This window comes from Artemia franciscana, chromosome 10, assembly GCF_032884065.1.
Source record: "Artemia franciscana chromosome 10, ASM3288406v1, whole genome shotgun sequence".
In the NCBI taxonomy this organism is placed as follows: domain Eukaryota; kingdom Metazoa; phylum Arthropoda; class Branchiopoda; order Anostraca; family Artemiidae; genus Artemia; species Artemia franciscana.
The window spans coordinates 2,615,027-2,629,576 of NC_088872.1; the positions used below are offsets into that span (position 1 = coordinate 2,615,027).

Consider the following 14,550-nt stretch of genomic DNA (forward strand, 5'->3'; position numbering starts at 1 on the left):
AAATATCAAAATTCATTAAGATCCGATCACCCACTCGTAAGTTAAAATGCCTCATTTTTCTAACTTTTCCTCTCCCTTCAGCACCCCAAATGATCGAATCAGGGAAAAAGACTTTATCAAGTCCATTTGTGCAGGTCCCTGACACGCCTACTAATTTTCATCGTCCTAGCGCAGCCAAAAGAACCGAACTCGCCAAAGCACTGGAACCCCCCTTACTCCCCCAAAGGGAGCGGATCCAGTCCGGTTACGTAGATCACGTATCTACGACATTTGCTTATTCTACCCATAAAGTTTCATCCCGATCTCTCCACACTAAGCGTTTTCCAAGATTTCCGGTTTCCCCCTCCAACTCCCCCAATGTTACCAGATCTGGTCGGGATTTTAAATAAGAGCTTTAAGACAAGATTTTCTTTTAAATATCAAATTCGATTAGAACCCGGTCACCCGTTCTTAAGTTAAAAATATCTCTATTTTTCTATTTTTTCCGAATTAACAACCCTCCCCCAACTCCCCCAAAGAAAGCAGATTCAGTCCAGTTATGTCAATCACGTATATAGAACTTCTGCTTATTATTCCCACCAAGTTCCATCCCGATCTTTCCACTCTAAGCGTTTTACAAAATTTCCCATTTCCCCGTCCACCTCCCCCAATATTACCAGATATGGTCGGGATTTAAAATAAGAGCTCTGAGACACGAGGTCCTTCTAAATATCAAATTTCATTAAGATCCGATCACCCATTCATAAGTAAAAATACCTGTTTTTTTTTATTTTTCCTCTCCCTCCAACCCCCCAGATGGTCGAATCGACGAAAGGACTGTTATCAAGTCAAGTTTTGTAGGTCCCTGACACGCCAACCAATTTTCATCGTCCTAGCACGTCCAGAAGCACCGTCCTCGCCAAAGCACTGGAAATCCCCCCAACTCCCCCAAAGAAAGCGGATCCATTCAAATTATGTCAATCATGTATCTAGAACTTGTGCTTATTCTTCCCATCAATTTTCATCCGCATCTCCCCACTCTAAGCGTTTTCCAAGATTTCCAGTATCCGAAATTTCTTTTTCCCGCCTCCAACCCCCTACGTCCCTGGATTCGATTCGAATTGAAAATGGAGCATCTGAGACGTAAGATCTTTCTATATATCTAGTTTCATTAAGATCCGATCGCCCATTCGTGAGATAAAGATACCTCAATTTTCACGTTTTCCAAGATTTCGGTCCCCCTCCAAATCTCCCCACTGTCACCGAATCTGGTCGGGATTTAAAATAAGAGCGCTGAAGCACAAGATCCTTCTAAATATCAAATTTCTTTTAATATCAATTTAGATTTCTTATTTTTTAATTTCTTCTAAATATCAAAAATCTTTATGTCATTTTTTGTATTTCAATCGATAGAGACTCAAAAACTTAAGTATTCTGTAAACTTATCATAGTTGACAAGTAATTACTGGGTATTAAGCATTTTAAAGTTTTACTGTTTAAGTATGTTTTAATAACTGATTGAATTTTATTTGTTCCAATTTCTTATAATGATCTTTAGTAAACATAAAACAGAAGTAAAACATTTAATGAAATTTCTGTCAGCCATATTGAGCTTGATTTTCTCTTTCGAAGACAGCAAGGTGACAAAGAAACGTAGCGATTGTTGATTAACTAGAGAATTTTTGATAAAGGGGTAATTTCAAAATACTCTGAAAATTATTTGTCATCCCAAAAATGGGGAAGAAAATTTTTGCTTGACTTTGTATTGATTCTTATGAAAATGTTGATACAAATGGTTTCTAGCTTATCAAAGACTTACCAAAAACAGGAAAGATAAAAAAGAAATAAAAGGGATTTTTTGGTTGAAAAATGACGAGCCATAGCTGCAAGGGCGAATCCAGGATTTTTGTCCGTGAGGAGGGGAGGTTTTATAATAAAAAGTACGCCAATGATTTTTTTACTATGCATCTTGTCATGTTTTTATGAGTTAAACAACAATTTCGGGGGGGGGGAGGTCACACCCCTTTACAACCCCCCCCCCCCCTGAATACGGCCTTGCTTAGTTATCCTGGATTTTTTTTACTATTACTGTCTTTTGGAAAATTGTACATTGTTTTAACCCAAAACATGATGGGACGGTGCATCAGAAGTTATTCTAGGGAAAGGAGCAAAGAACGAAAAAGTGAATATTTAGACATTTTAGTTTTCAATTTGATATATCCTACACTGCTCGAATTTAAGTGGTTTGGGTAGCTTCTGTGAAACCAAGAAGTTTTTTCCAATAAAAAATGCAACCTTAATTTAGAGCCCCTGACATAAACTGTAGACAATAAAGTCTCTATGTTACTGTACTAACAATTTTAAAAATGATTCATTTATTAGTATCCTCAAAGGTCTCTGGTCTGCATTGATAGTTCCACTCATCAAAAACGCAAGCAATACATGCTGCTAAATCATTAATCTGTGAAAATTTTGCTAAAAGGATAGCAAGACGGCCTTTCAGCTTGAAAAGCATTTGAAAGATTGTCAAGAAGGAATAGAAAGACTAAAAATTCTTTCAAGTCTTGAGGAAACAGTTATTTTAATTTTCAAGAGAACACCATGATCTCATTCACTCACGTATACATAGATAAAAAAACTGTTTACTTTCAGACGCGAAAAATTATTTTCAAAATGTGTGACTCTTTAGTCCTTGCCAGTGAAAATACTTCTCTGCAAAATCCTCCAATAAATGACAAATACTTATTAAAACCGCAACTACTTCTGCCGTGAAGGATATAAATCCATAACTTTTTATTTTAAACAAAACACATAAAACTAGACATACAATGTAAACCGACATAATTTCTTAACATAAAAGTAGGATAAGAAAAGAAAAAATTTTCTCAATAAATGTAAATTTCAAAAAAAATTTTGCAATTGCAGAAGTGACAAGGATTACAAATAATCACAAAATGTTGACATTAGCTGAAAAACAGTCAATAAAAATAATTAATAAAAAACTATTCGCAAAATGTGCGACTCTAAGTTCTTGCCAGTGAAATTACTCCTCTGTAAAATCCTAAAATTAATAACAAATATTAATTAAAAGCTGCATAACGATTTCTAATGAGAGGAAAATTCCCTGGAAAATGTCCTACCTACGGAGAATTCTTTTCTCCCCAAAAAATTATTTCTATATGCTTCCCAATAGCAAACGCTAGACATGATCAATGGACAAATTTCATAGATTATAACCCATTCCCCAGGAGCACTGGGGGGTGATATTATCCCCGAGGGCCAGGGGCGTCGATTGGAGGGGGCAAGGGGTGTAGTTGCCCCCCAATAATGTGGAGAAGAAAATATTATATATCTCCTGCCCCTTGACTATCCGGTTAAAACCCCTCTTGCCCCCCTCAATGCTGGAGATTCACCCCCTCCCAAAGGCATGGTTATTGCACCTTTCAACTACCTTGAATCAAATGGCTATATCGAAATTTTGTTCGGATGTCTTCGAGGAAAAAAGAAATGTCAATATTAATATGAACAAATATTAATTAAAAATGCAGTACGATTTCTACAGAAAGGAAAGTTCTCCATAAAATTTCCTCCCTTCTGAAAATACTCCCTTGGAAAATTCCCGATCCTCCAAAAATGATTTCTAAGACCTTTCAACTATCCTGAATCAAATGACTATCTCAAACCTGAATCAAATGACTATCTCAAAATTTTGATCGGATATCTCTGAGGAAATAAAGGAAGTGGGAGGGGGGCTAGTGGTGCCCTCCAGCCTTTTTGGTCACTTAAAAAGAGCTTTAGAACTTTGATTTCCGTTTAAATGAGCCCTCCCCTGATCTTTTTAGGAGCATTGGTCCGATGCAAACACCCCTGAAAATAAAAAATAAACATGTATGTGATCTTTCTTCTGGGAAAAAAAACACGAAATTGGAAATTTTTGTAGGTAGGAGCTTGAAATCTCTACAGTAAAATTCCCTGATATGCTGAATCTGACGGTGTAATTTTCATTAAGATACTTGGGCTTTTTGTGGGAGGGGTATTTTTTTCGAAAATCGAGCAATTTTTTAAGGTTCGTAACTTTTGTCCGGAAAGGCCTCCAAAGGAATAAAAATGTAGCTCAGCTAAAATCATCCAAAGATATTGGAACTAATCTAAAAACTAGAAATATTTCCTTAAACTAATTCTAATTTAGTCAATTGCGATTCTAAATTACTTGACGCAATTTAAAATAAAGTTTTCCACAGCAAGATGGTCAGCACCATTTTTTGTTGCATAAAATGGTTAAAACTTCCCTTAGATAAATTTCAAGCTGGTTTCTGGGTTTTTCCTCTGCTGAGATTCCATTCCACATCGCCATTAAAGGCCCCAATAAACTTTTCACTCAATTTGTGAACCTTGCAATCCTGCTTCTGAAGGTAATTAAATAAAAAACACAAGTTTTTTTAAACTGAAAGTAAGGAGAAATATTAAAACTTAAAACAAATAGAATGCGTGTATGAGGGGGTTATCCCCTCACCAATACCTCGTTCTTTATGCTATATAGTTCAAATTTTGTTCCAATTCTTTACGAATGACCCCCTGAATAGAGTGTTGGACGATATTCAATATCGATATATCGAAGTAAACATCGATATCGAATATCGAAACTTAAATATCGATATCGAAAACGATATTTGAAGATGTTTAATATTTTCGGCTTTTTCTGCTATCTACCAGTAAACGTCCTGTAGAAAAGATCCAAAGACAATTGTTTAGTAAATGGCCGAGAAGAAAAACAATGATGTTTTTAAATCCATTGACTCATATACGATGATGCACAGCATACATACCTGTATCCATTAAATAAAAAAAACTAGTTTTTTAAAATGAAAGTAAGGAGCGATATTCAAACTTAAAACGGACAGAAATTACTCCGTATATGAAATGGGTTATCCCCTCCGCAATCCCTCGCTCTTTACGCTAAAGTTTTTAATTGTTTTAAAAAGTAGAATTATGACAAAGAATCAAACTTTAGCGTAAAGAGCAAGGGATTGCGGAGGGGACAACCCATTTCATATATGGGGTGATTTCTGTCCGTTTTAAGTTTTAATATCGCTCCTTACTTTCAGTTTAAAAAACTAGTTTTTTTTATTTAATTTCTGAACGTTTTTGAATTAATGCATTTTTGATTTTGGCTCAGCGCACATTAATTAGTAAAATGAAATTTGCATATTAATTTTTTTTTTTTTTTTTTGGCTAAACGGCTTTCTCTTAGTTTTGATCAGACGATTTTGAGAAATAGGGGGTGGGGAAGGAGGCCTAGTTGCCCTCCAATTTTTCGGTTACTTAAAAAGGCAACTATTTTTAACGAAAGTTTTTATTAGTAAAAAATATACGTAACTTAAGAATTAACTTACGTAACAAACTTTTATGCTCTTATATTTTTTATTATGTATATGAGGGGGTTTGTCCAGTCGTTAATACCTCGCCTTTTACACTAAATCTTAAGTTTTGTCCCAATTCTTTAAGAATGACCCCTGAATCAGAAAGGCCGTGGAATAAGTAGTTGAAATTACTAAAAATACTTAGCATAAAGAGCAAGGTATTTATCTCCTCCTAAATACCTCACTCTTTATGCTAAAGTATTTTTAGAACCCCTCATATACGTAATAATCTCTGTTAGTTTTAAGTTTTAATGCTACTCTTTACTTTCAGTTGAAAAACTTTTTCGTGTTAATATTTCATTGTTTTTTTTTTATAGTAATGCTAGAAAATCCCGCGCCCTTTTCATTGAATTTCTCTTCCCCCATGACATGTTCCTCCAAGAGAAGATCCTCCCACATAGCCTCCTCCCCTCAACCCCACCCCAAACCAAAAAGATCCCCCTGAAAACGTCTGTGCACTTCCCAATAACCATTACTGTATGTAAACACTGGACAAAGTTTGTAACTTGCAGCCCCTCCCCCACGGACTGTGGGGGAGTGAGTCATTCCAAAGACATACCCTCATATGCGTAATAATCTCTGTTAGTTTTAAGTTTTAATGCTACTCTTTACTTTCAGTTGAAAAACTTTTTCGTGTTAATATTTCATTGTTTTTTTTTATAGTAATGCTAGAAAATCCCGCGCCCTTTTCATTGAATTTCTCTTCCCCCATGACATGTTCCTCCAAGAGAAGATCCTCCCACATAGCCTCCTCCCCTCAACCCCACCCCAAACCAAAAAGATCCCCCTGAAAACGTCTGTGCACTTCCCAATAACCATTACTGTATGTAAACACTGGACAAAGTTTGTAACTTGCAGCCCCTCCCCCACGGACTGTGGGGGAGTGAGTCATTCCAAAGACATAGTTAATATGGTTTTCGACTATGCGGAACAAAATGGCTATCTCAAAATTTGGATCCGTTGACTTTGGGAAAAAAAATGAGCGTTGGATGGGGCCTAGGTGCCCTCCAATTTTTTTGGTCACTTGAAAAGGGCACTAGAACTTTCCATTTCCGTTAGAATGAGCCCTCTTGCAAGATTCTAGAACCACTTGGTCGATACGATGACCCCTGGGGAAAAAAAACAAAAAAAAAAACAAAAAATAAACACGCACCCGTGATCTGTCTGCTGGCAAAAAATACGAAATTCCACATTTTTGTAGATAGGAGCTTGAAATTTTTGCTATAGGTTTCTCTTATACGCTGAACACGATGTTGTGATTTTCGTTAAGATTCTATGACTTTTAGGGGGTGTTTCCCCCTATTTTCCAAAATAAGGCAAATTTTCTCAGGCTCGTAACTTTTGATGACAAAGATTAAATTTGATGAAACTTATATATCTAGAATCAGCATGAAAATTCGATTCTTTTGATGTATCTTTTAGCATCAAAATTTCGTTTTTTAGAGTTTCGTTTACTATTGAGCCGGGTCGCTCCTTACTTCAGTTCGTTACCACGAACTATTTGATAAGTTGGATGTTCTCAAACTTAAATGTTGCTGGGGATTTTCAAATGTTTCTGAGGACCTCCGATAGGGCTTGGCTGTATGAAATGCCTTCTATGCTTATAGACCTTGCTCATATAACGGAATATTGGCTTTTTATGCTGATTCCAAATATACAATATTCATTTAGTTTAATGTTCCCATCAAAAGATACGAGCCAGAGAAAATTTGCTTGATTTTCGAGAAAGGGGAGAAACACCCCAAAAAGTCAAGGAATCTTAATGAAAAGCACACCATCAGGTTCAGCATTTTATGGAACCCTACTGTAGAGATTTCAACCTCCCCCTCTGCAAAAATGTGGAATTTGTATTTTTTGCCACAAGAAAAATTACGGATGCGTATTTATTTATCCCTTTTTTATTTATTTTTTTTACCAGGGTGATCGCATCAAACCAATAGCCTAAAAATATTGGGAAAGTGTTCGAACAAAAATAAAAGTTCTAGTGCCCTTTAAAGTAACCCAAAATAATGGAGGGCAACTAGCCCCCCTCCCATGCGTTTTTTCCCTGGGGTCATCCAATCTAAACTTTGAGATATCCATATTATATACCATAGGTGACAGATGAAATAACTGTGGCACCAGAGATAACATGACCCCCAAAAACCTGAGGAAAGAGCCTTAAGTTATTAATTTTGCTATTGTTTACATATAGTATTTTTATTTGTAAGTAAACAGGCATTTTTTGGGGAGGGGGAATTTTCTGTGGGAAGAATTTTCCAAGGGTAGAATTTTCCATGGACAGGGAAGTTTCCGTGTCTGAAGTAAAAAGAGGGGATTTTACACAGGAGAATTTGTCAGATCTTCTATACGAAACTTCTCACACTTTCTAATTGCCGATTCAATATTTCATGTAGAAATGTTCTGAGGAAATTGTCATGATCCCCCCCACAGTATCTAGGGGAACAGCATATTAGGAATTTTGCTGATTACTTAGAGATAGTATTTGTTGTTTGGGAGTAAACGGACATTTTTAGGGAGGGGAGTTATCCGCAGAGGGATTCTCAGTGGGGAGAATTTTCTATGGGCATGGAATCTTCCGGAGATGAACTTACAAGGGCAAATATTGCACAGAAGAATTTTCCAGAACTTTTATATGAAATTTATCTTACTTTCTGTTTGCCGGTTCAATTTTCATCTGGTGATATTCCGGGGAACCTGAGGAAAATTTTCAGAGAGGTTAAAACTGCCTAGGGATTTTTTTCGTGGGAGGAAAGGATTACCCCACGGGAGAATTTTCCATGTGGCAATTTTCAGTGGGAGAAATTCTTGATAGCGGAACTTTCCGCAGAAGATATTCTCCATTAGGAAATATTCCGCGGGAAAAATTCTTCATGGAAGAATTTTCTGCGGAAGAAATATTTTTCAGGGAGAAATTTTCTATCGAAGGGTTTTAACGGCAAGGTTTGAAAAAGGATCTGAAAGCATATGAGACATAAGATTCTTCTATATACCAATTTTCATTAAGATCCGATCGCCCATTCGTAATGTACCTCGATTTTCACGTTTTCCAAGAATTCCGGTTTCCCCTTGCAACTCCCTTTCAATGTCACAGGATCTGGTCGAGATTTTAAATGAAAGTTCTAAGGGACAATATCCTTCTAGATATCAAATTTCATTAAGATCTAATCACCCGTTCGTAAGATATAAAAACCTCATTTTTTCTAATTTTTCCAAGTTACTCCCCCCCCAAATCCACCAAAAAGAGCGGATCCTTTTCGGTTATGTCATCCAATTATCTTGTATTTGTGCTTATTCTTTCCACCAAGTTTCATCCTGATCTCTCCGCTTTAAGCGTTTTCCAAGATTTCCGGTCCCCCCCCCCCCTAATGACACTGGATCCGGTCGGGATTTAAAATAGGAGATCTGAGTTTCAAGGTCCTTCTAAGTATGAAATTTCATGAAGATACGATCACTCCTTCGTAAGTTAAAAATACCTCATTTTTTCTAATTTTCAGAATTAACCCCCCCCCCCCCAGCTCCCCCAAACCGAGCAGATCCGTTCCAGTTATGTCAATCACGTATCTAGGACGTCTACTTATTTTTTCTACCAAGTTTGATTCCGATCCCTCCATTCTAAGCGTTTTCCAAGATTTTAGGCTCCCCCAATATCACCAGATCTGGTCGGGATTTAAAATAAGAGCTCTGAGACAAGATATCCTTCCAAACATCAAATTTCATTAAGATCCCATCAGCCGTTCGTAAGTTAAAAAAAAATTATTTTTTTCTATTTCTTCCGAATTAACCAAAGCCCCCACTCCCCGCCCAGATGGCCAAATCGCAAAAACGACTATTTCTAATTTAATCTAGTCCGGTCCCTGATACGCCTGCCGAATTTCATCGTCCTAGCTTACCTGGAAGTACCTAAAGTAGTAAAACCGGGACAGACAGACCGACAGAATTTGCGATTGCTATATGTCACTTGGTTAATACCAAGTGCCATAAAAACAGTTCAGGGATTCGATAAAGAAACAAAAATGGCTGGCCTGGATTGGATGTACGGATTCATGGACAATAACAAAATTAGTGCGCGCAAACCCGAAGCCACAAGCATCGGAAGAGCCATGGGGTTTAATAAAGAGGAAGTAAATTGTTTTTTCCAAAATTTAGAACAGGCTATGGATGAATACAAGTTTAAAGATACCAATTATTGGAACGTAGATGGAACAGGGATCACCACTGTGCAGGACCCTGTCTAATACTGGCAGCTGGCACGTACGCAGGGGGGGGGCTTCAGCCCCCCCCCCCGAAATTTTTCGAAATGTTTAATTGCCCCATGGTTTCTTGGGATTTCTGGCAAAAGTAGGACATTTTTTAAGAATCTAAATACATGTATGAAGCTTTTTTGGGGGATTTTACAGCATGCAATTATCTGATCAAGTCACTGCCCAATTATTAACCCATTTTCTGTCTAACTTTTTACCCTCTTTGAAGTAATTAGCGATTGTACTGTTATTTTGTTTTGTAAAAAGAGTTTGCTTTCCACAGCAAAATAGAATTATCCTTGATATTATGGCGTTTTCAGGATAAAGTACAGCTTTTAATGGATCAATTTTGGAAACTATCATTTTTCATTAAAATCGACCTTTTTGCAATAGAAGAACTACCCCCCACAGCACCTATATTGCACTATTAACCCTAGAATTTCCCTTTCAGTGGGATATAATAGATTAATCACTGGTTCTAAGTCGCTATGAACATAACCTGAGTCTAAAACGTACTTTTGAGGCCTCAGTCTCCTTTCCCCATCCGCTACAATACTACTGATTAAAGTTAGTCTGTATTTTCCGATATACGTGCTTTTTGCATTTATTTAGTTACTATAAAAAAAGTACTACTTTATATCTGATGTTTCGAAGGTTTTGCCCCCCCCCCCTCCCCGAAATACATTCCTGCGTACGTGCCTGACTGGCAGAACCGGGCCAAAAGCGTGTGGGTTCTATAACAAGTAGGGAAAGGGGCAAAAAGATTACAGTTGTGTGTGCAATGAGTTAGGGAGGCATTTATGCTTTACTAATGCTCATTTTTCCTCTCGATCTCGTATGTCCCCGCTCTTAGAAAAAACAGACCACCTGGATCAGTTTACTCATGCTCTAAGACAGGCTGGATCTATGAAGAACTGTTCGTTATTTGATTAAAACACTTTGCTCAGTTTACTCATGCTAGTAATGACAACAAAATGCTTCTTATTCTGGACAATCATTCCACTCATTGCTCAGCTGAAGCTTATGATATTTGTAGGGAGAAAGGGATTGTTATGGTTCGCTGCCGCCCCATACATCACATAGGCATCAGCCTTTGGATGATGCCTATCATCCTTGAAGGCTGCTTCAAGGTATGCCCTTGAATAGCCCTTTGATAGCCTACCCTTTTATAGCCCTTGAAGGCCTCTTACAAAAGGGAATGTGATTTGTTCATGAAAACCAGGAACTTCGTAAAATTACCCCTTACGATGTAGCAGAGATATTCAATAAGGCCTAGTCACCAGTTGCTACGATTGCAAAAGCAACAAGTGAGTTCAAAAATACTGGGATCCATCCTCTTAATCCAAGAGTTTTCACAGATGAGGATTTTTTGGAGTTTTCACAGATGAGGATTTTTTGGTAGAGGACATCCTCCAAAAGAATCAAGAGTTAACACCTGATTGTAAGGAAGATTCCTTGAAAGCTAATGCAAATGAAGTCATCGAAGTAGACCAATACGAAATCATGACTGAACAAAACTTAGAATCCTCTGCCCAAGTTGAAAAAGTTCATATTCAGCCTAACACACAAATTAATGTGTCTATACAAGAGATTTTTCTTTTACTTGCAGTAGTTGAGCTGATAAACCAAGAAAAGGAGCGAGACAAAACCAACATTCTCAGATCTTGACTTCAACACCGATGAAAATCTTGCTTCAAGAAAAAAAAAAGAAAGCGAGAAGAAAAAGAAAACATGATCAAGGAAAAACTAAAAAGGAAAGAAGAAAAGAACCAAAGAACTAAGTGAGTAAAAAAAGAATTCAATGGGAAAAAGAAAAGGCTTGCTATTACTGAAAGAAAAATACAAAAGGTGAACCAAAGGGAAATGAGCAGGAAAATTTTTGAATCTGACTCCAACGCTTCGATTGATGTGGAAAACATTTGTGAGGACGAATCAAAAAGTCAGCTTTTTTCAACAGATACGAGTAAAAAAAACTGTTTCTATTGCGAAGACACAGGGAAAGATGGAGAAATGTGGTATCGATGCACTTCTTGTGCATTATGGGCACATCAAGAATGTTCTGGATGGGACACTCCTCACGGGTATTCATGTGACATATGCTCCATAAAGTGAAATTGACTTAAAATTCTTAAAGCTCATAAGTTGAATATATTGGCGCTTAAATTTTGTTAACCATTTTCAGTATGGAAAGATGTTTTTTCTCAAGTAATTGGCTTCTAATTATGTCCATACTTTCAATTACATTTTTGTAATTTCCTAAATACGAAATTATGTAACAATATACATATAATTACTTCAGTTTAACATGTTTATATCTTTGAAATTTCTCCATTTACAGCCATTTAGTAGAATATGACATTACCGACTGCCATTACCCTATGATAGGGGGTAATACCGGTCAAAGCTGATTTTGCAAAACCATTTATAATACCAATAAGTAACCTTGATTAAGGCTCAATTTAAGTATGCAATAGGTAAAATATACTATGTTAGCGATTTAACATGATTTCGTTTGAATTTTATTTTTATGCTAATTTTTATTCTCATTTTACCTTAGGTGAACGTCATTACCCCAGTCTGCCCATGTAAACAATGGGCAAAGTTCATAACTTGCAGCCCTTCCCACGGGGACTGTAGAGGATTGAGTCGTCCTCAAAATCATAGTTATTAGATTTTTCGATTATGCTGAACAAAATAGGTATCTCAAAATTTCGATTCAGTGAATTTGGTAAAAAATTGAGCGTTGGAGGGGGCCTCGTTGCCATTAAATTTTTGGTCACTAAAAAAGGGAACTGTAACTTATGATTTCCGTTTAAATGAGCCCTCTCACGACATTCTAGGACCACTGGATCGATACGATCACCCCTGGGAAAAAGAAAAAAAAATAAACATACATCTGTAATCTTTCCTTCTGGCAAAAAAAAAAATAAAATTCCGCTTTTTTTTGCAGGTATGAAATTGAAACCTCTACATTAAGGTTCTCTGATACGCTGAATCTCATAGTACAAATTTCATTAAAATTCTTTGACTTTTAGAGGATGTTTCCCCTTATTCCGAAAATAAGGAAAAAATTTCTCAGGCTCGCAACGTTTGATGGGTAAGATTAAACTTAATGAAACTTATATATTTAAAATCAGCATAAAAATTTGATTCTTTTGATGTATCTATTAGCATCAAAATTATGTTTTTAGAGATTCGGTTACTATTGAGCCGAGTCGCTCCTTACTTACAGTTCGTTACCACAAACTGTTTGATCACTGAGAGGAAGAACCAATTCTCTGGGAAATAAATTGACTTGTTGCTGAGTTTGAATAGCCAGAAGTAGCCAGTAGGTTATCTTTCTTTATATGGAGCCCGAGCAATTTCAAATTCAGATTTCAGTCTAGTTACCCTCCAGTTTTTGTCACTTGTAAATAAAACTAGAGCTTTTAATTTCCGTTTACAATTCACTTATGTAATCGATGTTTGTTTTTGTTGCTTGATTTTATTTAATTCGAAGTTTTCAAAAATGTACAAAATACACTTTTATTGCAATTTTTGGTACTTATCTGTTAGCCAGTACACACCCGAGAATTTGGATCTACAGGCTCCCCCATGAAATATTACTCCAAGAAAAAATTCCCCCTGAAAACGTCTGTATATTTCGCAATAATCTATACTATGTGTGAACAATGGGCAAGGGTCACAACTTGCAGTCCTTCCCTCAGGTACTGTGGGGGATTGAGCAATCTCAAAGACATATTTATTAGATTTTTCGACTATGCTGAACAAAATGGCTGTCTAAAAATTTTAATCCGGTTACAGAAAAAATCAGCATGGGAGTGGGTCTAGTTACCCTCCAGTTTTTGTCACTTGTAAATAAAACTAGAGCTTTTAATTTCCGTTTAAATGAGCTCTCTGGTGACATTCAAGGACCATTGGGTCGATACGATCAACAACGAAAAAAAAAGAGCTAAGAGCTCATACGGCACTTGTGACGAGGCATGAAAAGCTAAGAGCCAAGAGATCATATGGTATGAGCTCTAACAAAATGCTATGAATCAATATATTGATTTAAAAGGAAAATAAGAGGCTCAATGCCGGTTAGGATTTAAAATAAGAGCTCTGAGTCACGATGTCCATCTAAATATTAAAATTCATTAAGATCCGATCACCCAATCGTATGTTATAAATACCTAGTTTTTTCTAATTTTTCCTCTCCCTTTAGCCCCCCAGATGGTCGAATCTGGGAAAACGACTTTGTATAGTCAATTTGTGCAGCTCCCTGACACGCCTACAAATTTTCATCGTCCTAGCACGTCCAAAAGCACCAAACTCGCCAAATCACTAAACCCCTCCCCCAACTCTCCCAAAGAGAGCTAATCCAATACGGTTCCGTCAATCACGTATCAAGGACATTTGCTTATTCTATCCACCAAGCATCATCCCGATTGCTCCACTCAAAGTGTTTTCCAAAATTCCCCCCTCCAACTCCCCCCAATGTAAAAAGATCTGGTCGGGATTTGAAATAAGGGCTCTTGAGACATGAATTCCTTCTAAATATCAAATTTCATTAAGATCCGATCACCTATTCGTAAGATAAAATACCCCAATTTTCACGTTTTCCGAGAATTCCGGTTTCCCCCTCCAATCCCCCCAATGTCACAGGATCTGGTCGGAATTTAAAATATGAGCTTTAAAGCACAAGATCCTTCTAAATATCAAATTTCATTAAGATCTGGTCACCCTTTCGTAAGTTACAAATACCTCAAATTTCAAAATTACCTCCCCCCCAACTCCACCAAAGAGAGTAGATCCGGTCCGGTTATGTTAGTCACGTATCTTAGACAGGTTTTTATTCTTCCCACCAGATTTCATCCCGATCCCTCCACTCGTTTTCCAATTTTTAGGTTTCCCCCTCCCAACCC

General features: G+C 37.0%; 1 protein-coding gene across 7 annotated transcripts in view; it reads right to left on the bottom strand.

Moving 5' to 3' along the window:
- Window positions 1-14,550, bottom strand: part of LOC136031651 (uncharacterized) — a 238,092-nt gene that overhangs the window by 206,080 nt on the left and 17,462 nt on the right. The gene's annotated exons all lie outside the window — the stretch shown is intronic.